The sequence below is a fragment of the Podarcis raffonei genome, chromosome 5, assembly GCF_027172205.1.
Source record: "Podarcis raffonei isolate rPodRaf1 chromosome 5, rPodRaf1.pri, whole genome shotgun sequence".
Taxonomy (NCBI): Eukaryota; Metazoa; Chordata; class Lepidosauria; order Squamata; family Lacertidae; genus Podarcis; species Podarcis raffonei.
The window spans coordinates 14,568,414-14,578,839 of record NC_070606.1 but is presented as its reverse complement, the minus strand read 5'-3'; the positions used below and the strand labels follow the sequence as shown (position 1 = coordinate 14,578,839).

The following is a 10,426-nucleotide window of genomic DNA, read 5'->3' as shown; positions in this document are numbered from 1 at the left end:
TCAACCATCTCGTCCTCTGTCGTCCCCTTCTCCTTCTGCCCTCCATCTTTCCCAACATCAGGGTCTTTTCCAGGGAGTCTTCTCTTCTCATGAGGTGGCCAAAGTATTGGAGCCTCAACTTCACGATCTGTCCTTCCAGTGAGCACTCAAGGCTGATTTCCTTAAGAATGGAGAGGTTTGATCTTCTTGCAGTCCATGGGACTCTCAAGAGTCTCCTCCAGCACCATAATTCAAAAGCATCCATTCTTCGGCGATCAGCCTTCTTTATTGTCCAGCTCTCACTTCCACACATCACTACTGGGAAAACCATAGCTTTAACTATGCGGACCTTTGTTGGCAAGGTGATGTCTCTGCTTTAACATAATAAAACATTAAACATTGGGGGGGGGAATTGTGTCTGGATTTTCACTTCTTCGGAATATGGCAGCCCTATGGAATCACCAACTAGAAACCTGCTCCTTCGGGGAGAAGTTCAACTTCTTCCAGAGCAGGGCAAAGCAAGGTGGGCAAGTTTGGGTGGAGGAGGGGCGGCAGTCCCACAGATCTCCATGCATCCAGCGAACGAACAGGACGGCACTCGCGAAAAAGGCTAATGTTTGCCGCCAGTTCTGAAGATCTAATCAGTATAACTTGGTGCCTTGTTTTAAATACAGAGTTGTTGAAATTTAAGGAGGAGCTGCCCACTCACCTGTTCAGGCCAAAGGTTAGCCCTGGAAAGGAGGAGAGGCAAGATGACTCCTTGCTCCACCTCAACACTGCTTTAATTATGGGGATGAAATGAGTGTTACTGGACAGGGCCAGCCCAACATCTTTGCCTGCTAAGGCTAGGGCCTCAGGTGGCAGAAGATGGGAGGCGGGTTGGGAGCAGCAACAGATTGGAAGACTGCCTGCCTGTTTTCCTAAGCTACTGGCAGCCATTAGGAAGGTGCCGTTCCATTGCTGGTGTCAAAATAATATTTAACTCCCAACATAATGAAAGGATAATAGGAAGGTTACCTGTTACAGTGTCATGACTAGAACATTCTGTTCTAACTTCTCCAGATGTGCAAAGAACCTGACTCATGAATTCCTTTCCAAGGGATAGAAGGAGAAGAGAGAGAAGAAAAGAAAAGAGAGAGAGAGAGAGAGAGAGAGAGAGAGAGAGAGAGAGAGAGAGAGAGACCTGTGAGCCACCTCCACTCTCTGCAAGATTCCTGGGGGGTCTGGACACTCACCCAGAGTCTGTATTCCTTTGGAGAATTGAGACACTGCAGAGACTGTTGTAGTTTTAAGAAATGTGGTTTATTCACCTATTTACACCTTCAGTCTCCATGGAGGAAGTCCAGATCTTACAGCATGGCCATTTCAAGAGAGGCTTCTCCCCCACAGCAGTGCAGCCCTGAAGTCCAAGGCATCTCACCCAGCCAGCCTTCAGCCAACCTGCACAAGATGGATCCCATTCTTTCTTCCTCCTCCTTCTCCTCAGAATACCTTGCTAAAAACTCTCTTTTCCTGTCACTTCAAACACACGCTCCATCGCCTTGGCAACATCTGTCTCCCCAGGCCAAAGGATTCCTCTCGGATGGCCCATCAACCTCTTTTGTCATGGTAACAGATTTGCTCTTCCAGCTAGGCCAACCAGGCTGGTTTGCAGAAGCCAGCCCAGGGATTCCTTGCAGGGATTCTGCAGCTTGCTCTTCCATTCATATCCCAATTCATCAAAATCCTACCATTTTTTAATTTCTAGGTTTTCATAGAATCATAGAATCATAGAGTTGGAAGAGACCACAAGGGCCATCGAGTCCAACCCCCTGCCAAGCAGGAAACACCATCAGAGCACTCCTGACATATGGTTGTCAAGCCTCTGCTTAAAGACCTCCAAAGAAGGAGACTCCACCACACTCCTTGGCAGCAAATTCCACTGTCGAACAGCTCTTACTGTCAGGAAGTTCTTCCTAATGTTTAGGTGGAATCTTCTTTCCTGCAGTTTGGATCCATTGCTCCGTGTCCGCTTCTCTGGAGCAGCAGAAAACAACCTTTCTCCCTCCTCTATGTGACATCCTTTTATATATTTGAACGTGGCTATCATATCACCCCTTAACCTCCTCTTCTCCAGGCTAAACATGCCCAGCTCCCTTAGCCGTTCCTCATAAGGCTTCGTTTCCAGGCCTTTGACCATTTTGGTTGCCCTCCTCTGGACACGTTCCAGTTTGTCAGTGTCCTTCTTGAACTGTGGCGCCCAGAACTGGACACAGTACCCCAGGTGAGGTCTGACCAGAGCAGAATACAGTGGCACTATTACTTCCCTTGATACCTTGATTTAGCGGTGTGTGTGTGTGTGTGTGTGTGTGTATTCAGGCAACATTTATACAGTGTTTTTTTCTGGGGGGATGTAGGGGTACGCATACCCCTAAACATTTTGTGAATCTAACAGGAGAAGACACTAAAAAAATTAGTTTCTTCTCTAGCACAGTGAATCGTCACTTTCGTTGCTACCCCCAATGGCGGCCTCATTTCCTGTCATGGTGTTTCCTGAGTCTCAGACAGAATGAGAGTACAGTGGTACCTTGGGTTACATACGCTTCAGGTTACATACGCTTCGGGTTACAGACTCCGCTAACCCAGAAATAGTACCTCGGGTTAAGAACTTTGCTTCAGGATGAGAACAGAAATCGTGCTCCTGCGGCGCGGCAGCAGCAGGAGACCCCATTAGCTAAAGTGGTGCTTCAGGTTAAGAACAGTTTCAGGTTAAGAACAGACCTCCGGAACGAATTAAGTACTTAACCTGAGGTACCACTGTACCCCTAAACATTTTTTAAAGAAAAAAAGCACCGCATTTTTGCCTGCTTTCCAAGAAACACCCATTGCCTCCTGGGTGCTCCAGCCCTGACCCCATTCTTTCCTGGGCCAGATGTTGGATAGCTGGTATTTATTTGACAGACAGCTGCTGTATAAGGAATCTGCCATAAGAATGGGTGGGAAGGCAAGCCAAGGTGAACTGCTTGCCGAAGGAACTTGAAGCAGCTTCCTTACAGAGCCAGTTCTGTTACTAGCCAAATTCTCCCTGGTCTAATCTGGAATCCATTTGCTTAAATCAAAATAATTTAGATAATATCGCTTGGGTGTTGAAACTTACCGCTTATCTTATATTGTGAAACTCAGATGTATCAGATGTCAAAAAATCCACCCACACTTTCTGTACCGGACTTCTTTTAACTTTTCACCTGGCCAGCACGGAGACTTCTTATTATGGGATTAGCACTTTGGGGCTTTTCCTATTGACTCGATGCTGTAGTGCTCAAAAGAGACATTGCAGAGCTGGGAAAGGTACAGAACAGGGCAACTGAAATGATCAAGAGTCTGCCGTATTTATGGGGAGGGGGGTTAATTTAGAAAAAAAGACAAGAAGAAGAAGAGTTTGGATTTGATATCCTGCTTTATCACTACCCGAAGGAGTCTCAAAGTGGCTAACATTCTCCTTTCCCTTCCTCCCCCACAACAAACACTCCGTGAGGTGAGTGGGGCTGAGAGACTTCAGAGAAGTGTGACTAGCCCAAGGTCACCAGCAGCTGCATGTGGAGGAGCGGGGAATTGAACCAGGTTCACCAGATTACGAGTCCACCGCTCTTAACCACTACACCACACTGGCTCTCAGTGCAAGGCCTGATAGAGGTGTATAGAATTATGCATGATGTGAAGAACCAAGGAAATAAGTCACTATAAAACCTTTAGAAGACATCTGAAGGCAGCTGTGCATAGGGAAGTTTTTAAATGTTTAATGTTTAATTTTGTTTTTATATATGTTGAAAACCACCCAGAATGTCTGGGGCAACTTAGTCAGATGGGTGGGATATAAATAGTAAAGTTGTTGTTGTTGTTGTTGTTGTTGTTGTTGTTCGTCCCTATCTTCATCAGAGAAATGTTGGAGGGTATGAGATAGGGAAAGGGAAGGAGCAGGACAGGAACTGAGTGATGGCACAGTGGATTGTTTCACCAATGCAGACACAGTTTTAACGCCTCTTGTGTTTTGGGGGGACAGGGGACGGGCAGGTATGGAGGACTTCCTAGTCCTGAACAGGATAACTGTGCCTCTGAAGGACAAGGTGCGCAGCCTGGATGTCATTTTGGACTCACAGCTGTCCATGGAGGCACAGGTCAATTCTGTGTCCAGGGCAGCTGTCTACCACCTTCATCTGGTCCGCAGGCTGAGACCCTACCTGCCCACGGACTGTCTCGCCAGAGTGGTGCACGCTCTAGTGATCTCCCGCTTGGACTACTGCAATGCACTCTACGTGGGGCTGCCTTTGAAGGTGACCCGGAAACTACAACTAATCCAGAATGTGGCAGCTAGACTGGTGACTGGGAGCAGCCGCCGAGACCATATAACACCGGTTCTGAAAGACCTACATTGGCTCCCAGTACGTTTCCGAGCACAATTCAAAGTGTTGGTGTTGACCTTTAAAGCCCTAAACGGCCTCGGCCCAGCAGGGCCAGCCCAGGGCCACTGGGATGCAAAAATCCGCCCAGCACCCCCAAATTTAGTTTAGCCGCCCCCAAATTAACTTTTATTCAGCTTTTGGGGGGGGAATCGCTCACCTCTAACAACTCGTCAGGAATATTTAACATTATGGAATAAGAGTGGCTGGGGAAGCCCAGCCAGATGGGCGGGGTATAAATAATATTTTTTTAAAAAAATATTATTGTTTAAGGGGGAGGGGTGGGGACTTTCGCTCCATTGCTTTTCACTGATTGAGAGGGACCAGTATACAGTAGGTATACATTTGGCACCCCATAGAATTCAGCGCCTGCACCCCTTGCACCCCCAGGTAAAGGCGGCCCTGCAGCCCAGTATACCTGAAGGAGCATCTCCACCCCCATCGTTCAGCCCGGACACTGAGGTCCAGCTCCGAGGGCCTTCTGGCAGTTCCCTCCCAGCGAGAAGTGAGGTTACAGGGAACCAGGCAGAGGGCCTTCTCGGTAGTGGCGCCCACCCTGTGGAATGCCCTCCCGTTAGATGTCAAGGAAATAAACAAGTATCTGACTTTTAGAAGACATCTGAAGGCAACCCTGTTTCGGGAAGTTTTTAATGTTTGAAGTTTTATTCTGTTTTTAGTGTTCTGTTGGGAGCCAGATGGGTGGGGTATAAATAATAAATTATGTTGTTGTTGCTATTGCTATTGCTATTGCTGTTGCTGTTGCTGTTGCTGTTGCTGTTGCTGTTCTCCCTTGCCAATAAGCATTTTCCATTTTGGATGGTACCTATCAGTCCTCAGTGGAGAAAGAATGCATAAGATTATACTCAGATGCTTAAAAAGAGAAAGGTGGTACAGCCCTCCAAGAAGAAGAAGAGTTTTGGATTTGATATCCCGCTTTATCACTACCCGAAGGAGTCTCAAAGCGGCTAACATTCTCCTTTCCCTTCCTCCCCCACAACAAACACTCTGTGAGGTGAGTGGGGCTGAGAGACTTCAGAGAAGTGTGACTGGCCCAAGGTCACCCAGCAGCTGCATGTGGAGGAGCGGGGAAGCGAACCCGGTTCCCTAGATTACGAGACTACCGCTCTTAACCACTACACCACACTGGCTCTCAAGGACTGCGTCCCTTCAGAATGTTTACAAGCATAAATGCACATCTGGAACATTGAGGCAGGGAGCGGGGGAGGCTGAATGGGGAAATGGCTGCCTGGGGAGAGGGTAAAGCAAATACCTATTTACATCTCTATAGATGAAAAATAAAATAAAAACAATAACCAAAAACTGCGCTCTTTTACAATCAGCTTCTTTCAGGGGACAATGTCGTTCTGATTCCTCTGCCCCACCCCAGGTAGACTGGAAGATTCATTGTCAAAATTATGCAGAGTTAAGATTGTCTTAAGGGTGGCGCTGTGGGTAAAAGCCTCAGCGCCTAGGGCTTGCCGATCGAAAGGTCGGCGGTTCGAATCCCCGCGGCGGGGTGCGCTCCCGCTGCTCGGTCCCAGCGCCTGCCAACCTAGCAGTTCGAAAGCACCCCCGGGTGCAAGTAGATAAATAGGGACCGCTTACCAGCGGGAAGGTAAACGGCGTTTCCGTGTGCGGCTCTGGCTCACAAAAGCAGCGATGTCACGCTGGCCACGTGACCCGGAAGTGTCTGCGGACAGCGCTGGCCCCCGGCCTCTTGAGTGAGATGGGCGCACAACCCCAGAGTCTGTCAAGACTGGCCCATACGGGCAGGGGTACCTTTACCTTTAAGATTGTCTACCTACAACGGCACTTCAAAACATAGCAGCGGGGAAGGTTCTGACTATCCTGGGAAATATTTTCTGGCTAGTCACGGAAAGGGCCATTAAGAAAGGATCTGTAGGTACCTCATGCTCTCACCAGTTCCCAGCTAGGTATTTTTAGTTCACTTGGCACACACCCAATGGCACCCACACAGGACCTGATCTCTGGCCCGATTTAAGGGCCTAGCTAAGTTCAAAGCCGCAAGCATCCACGCAAATTTCACCTGTGCACTTATCTCACGCTCTGAGGCCAAGTTTTCACAAACATCATTTGAGATGGTAAAACTGTTAACAGGTTGTACTTCCAACTCAATGGGCCACACATTAATTAAGCCCTTCTCATAGAAAACTAACACATCAGGAAGAAAGCTATAACCTTCTCCCTGACATCTAGTCTTCTGTGTGCAAGGAATTTCAAATAATAATTATTTTAATCTGTAGGAGCATTAAATCATGTGAGCCTCCGCTATCCCCTGCCTCATCTTGCTACAACGTGGGCTAGAAGAACACAAAATTCAGGGGCTGTGTTTGGAATGCTTGGGTGTCTTGAAGTAAATAAATCCACGAATCTGCAGAAACAGGTAGGATTGGGATTAAGAGTCCCTCTGCATCTCCCAAAAGTCACACCAGAAGAAACAGCTGATGCTCTCTGTTGCACAAGGATAAGGAGGATAAATAGAATCATAGAATCATAGAATCATAGAGTTGGAAGAGACCACAAGGGCCATCGAGTCCAACCCCCTGCCAAGCAGGAAACACCATCAGAGCACTCCTGACATATGGTTGTCAAGCCTTTGCTTAAAGACCTCCAAAGAAGGAGACTCCACCACACTCCTTGGCAGCAAATTCCACTGTCGAACAGCTCTTACTGTCAGGAAGTTCTTCCTAATGTTTAGGTGGAATCTTCTTTCTTGTCGTTTGGATCCATTGCTCCGTGTCCGCTTCTCTGGAGCAGCAGAAAACAACCTTTCTCCCTCCTCTATGTGATATCCTTTTATATATTTGAACGTGGCTATCATATCACCCCTTAGCCTCCTCTTCTCCAGGCTAAACATGCCCAGCTCCCTTAGCTGTTCCTCATAAGGCATCGTTTCCAGGCCTTTGACCATTTTGGTTGCCCTCCTCTGGACAGTTTGTCAGTGTCCTTCTTGAACTGTGGTGCCCAGAACTGGACACAGTACTCCAGGTGAGGTCTGACCAGAGCAGAATACAGTGGCACTATGACTTCCCTTGATCTAGATGCTATACTCCTATTGATGCAGCCCAGAATTGCATTGGCTTTTTTAGCTGCCGCGTCACACTGTTGGCTCATGTCAAGTTTGTGGTCAACCAAGACTCCTAGATCCTTTTCACATGTAGTGCTCTCAAGCCAAGTGTCACCCATCTTGTATTTGTGCCTCTCATTTTTTTTGCCCAAGTGCAATACTTTACATTTCTCCCTGTTAAAATTCATCTTGTTTGTTTTGGCCCAGTTCTCTAATCTGTCAAGGTCATTTTGAAGTGTGATCCTGTCCTCTGGGGTGTTAGCCACCCCTCCCAGTTTGGTGTCATCTGCAAATTTGATCAGGATGCCCTTGAGTCCAAATAGGACTGTTGGCAGGTGAAGTTAGCAAAGCGAAATACTTTGCTGCCACCTACTGGGGATAATTCTGTTTACTTGATATAGTGTGGATATTTGGGTTTCCCTCTACATGGGAGTTTAACGTGGATTTGAAGATGCTTGCGTCTCAAACTGACAGCTGCCCCACCCCCAATTAATTCAGATTTTCCTGGTCCGCAGATAATCCAATAAGGGAAGACAATCCAATATATGGTATCTGAACATGTATGCACTGAAGCACATGGCGCGTGGGGTTATGTTTTACCTGTGCAGTGACATTTCCCTGGGTGCCATCAAGGTAAAGATAAAGGGACCCCTGACCATTAGGTCCAGTTGTGACCGACTCTGGGGTTGTGGCGCTCATCTCACTTTATTGGCCGAGGGAGCCGGCGTCCAGCGTCCAGGTCATGTGGCCAGCATGACTAAGCCACTTCTGGCGAACCAGAGCAGTGCACGGAAACGCCGTTTACCTTCCCGCCGGAGCGGGAATTTATCTACTTGTATTTATCTACTTGCACTTTGACGTGCTTTCGAACTGCTAGGTTGGCAGGAGCAGGGACCGAGCAACGGGAGCTCACCCCGCCGCGGGGATTCGAACCGCCGACCTTCTGATCAGCAAGTCCTAGGCTCTGTGGTTTAACCCACAGCACCACCCGCTTCCCTTGCCATCAAGGTAGTGCCACTCTATTTTGCCTTGGTCAAGCAACACCTGGAATGTTGTGCCCAACTCTGGCCACCACAATTTAAGAAGGATGTTGACAAGCTGGAACAAGGGGAACCAAGATGACTGAGGGTCTGCAAACAAAGCCTTATGAAGAACGGTTGAAAGAGCTGGGTATGTTTAGCCTGGAAAAGAGACTGAGTGGAGATATGAAAGCCATCTTCAGATATCTCAAGGGCTGTAACGTGGAGGATGGAACAAGCTTGTTTTCTTCTGCTCTGGAGGGTAGGACTCGAAAGCTACAAGAAAGAAGATTCCAACTAAATATGAGAAAGAACATTCTGACAGTAGGTGCTGTTCGGCGGTGGAACTGTCTCTCACAGGAGGTTGTGGACTTTCCTTCCTTGGAGACTTGAAGCAGAGGCACAGATGCTTCCGTTGAGATTCCTGCATCACAGGAGTTTGGACTAGATGACCCTTGGGGTCCCTTCCAACTACAGTACCCCTAAACAGGAAAGTTTTCCACTCAAAAATAACAGCCACCGTCTAATCCCCCTGTAAACGAATCACAAGGAGTGCTAAATAAACAGGTTATCTGGAAGTGATCAAAGTTTACAGAAGAGAGCTACTGCCTTTGCCAACACACTTGTCGCAAGCAGAACCTGGCATGCAAAACTACTAATATAGGCATGATAAGCAAAATACCATGAGGAATTTTATTGTGCCAACCTGTTTGGCACAAACATAACAGGCGGAGGAGACAGAGAGGACTCTATGTACCTGGTGGTTATGTGTATTGGACAGCCTTCAGTCATCAGCAAAACCATTTTCTCTCTACGTCATAAAACTTAAGAGAATGGTGAAGACAGCAGCCATTTCCACGCCATCACTGATTTTGGGTGGGATTCAACCACATACCAGCAAAGTCAGATTCCACAACAAACCCACCTCCCAAGGAAACCAGACTTTTTGCAGACCCTTTTGTGGACCGGTGTCAGACCTTGACACCTCAAATTTCAGTGGTGCCCTGTTCGAGGCCAAAATCCAAAACCCCAAAAGTCTTCTGCTGCCACGAGCCAGCTGACTCTCAAAGTAGCGCAGCAGCAGAAGACTCTTTCCTTGAAGTGTGCAGTACAGTGGTACCTCGGGTTACAGACGCTTTAGGTTACAGACTCTGCTAACCCAGAAATAGTACCTCGGGTTAAGAACTTTGCTTCAGGGTGAGAACATAAATCGCGTGGTGGTGGCGCAGCAGCACCACGAGGCCCCATTAGCTAAAGTGGCACCTCAGGTTAAGAACAGTTTCAGGTTAAGAACAGACGTCCAGAACAAATTAAGTTCTTAACCCAAGGTACCACTGTATAATTTAACTTTGAAACTGGCATAGCTGAGACATTACCCTAACACAGAACTGAACCTCAACGTTTAGCAATATTTCTTCTCTCTCTTCCTGTTCAGTTCTGATCCAGCCATTAACTTAAAATGATTTAATAACTGGCTCAGTTACTTTGAACATATTCAGATACACATTGTGTGCAGATTGATGTCACCAGCCATTATTCTTGAGGATTTTGGTCCAATGGGAATGACTATAATGATGAATATTTAACGAGAGAACTTTTTTAATTCCTAAAACATGCGGACGGATCCAAAGGACCATGTTTCTTCTGCCATGTCACTCCAACTGGTCCTAAAAGGACTGTTCCCTGAACAGGGTTTGTTGAAGCCTGAGAACTTGCAGTTGGAAGGGGAAATTGTAGAAGCCCACATAATTGCTTAGGCGAATGCCTGGTGATCATTGGATCTTGGCTGTTTTCACACACTAATACCACATCCTGTAGAATTCCATCTATTCTATTTTATCCGCACAATCAAGATGGACTTCAGGAGATGCTTTTTCTGAGCGGCCTGAGCAGTGAACAACGTT

At 47.3% G+C, this 10,426-nt stretch overlaps 1 protein-coding gene across 1 annotated transcript in view; it reads left to right on the top strand.

Moving 5' to 3' along the window:
• Positions 1 to 6,712: 6,712 nt before the first annotated feature.
• PKD2L1 (polycystin 2 like 1, transient receptor potential cation channel) overlaps positions 6,713 to 10,426 on the top strand; it is a 68,365-nt gene continuing 64,651 nt past the window's right edge. The window contains exon 1 of the mRNA XM_053387928.1: positions 6,713 to 6,819. The gene's annotated coding sequence lies outside the window, so the exon portion shown is untranslated. The remainder of the gene's footprint in view (positions 6,820 to 10,426) is intronic.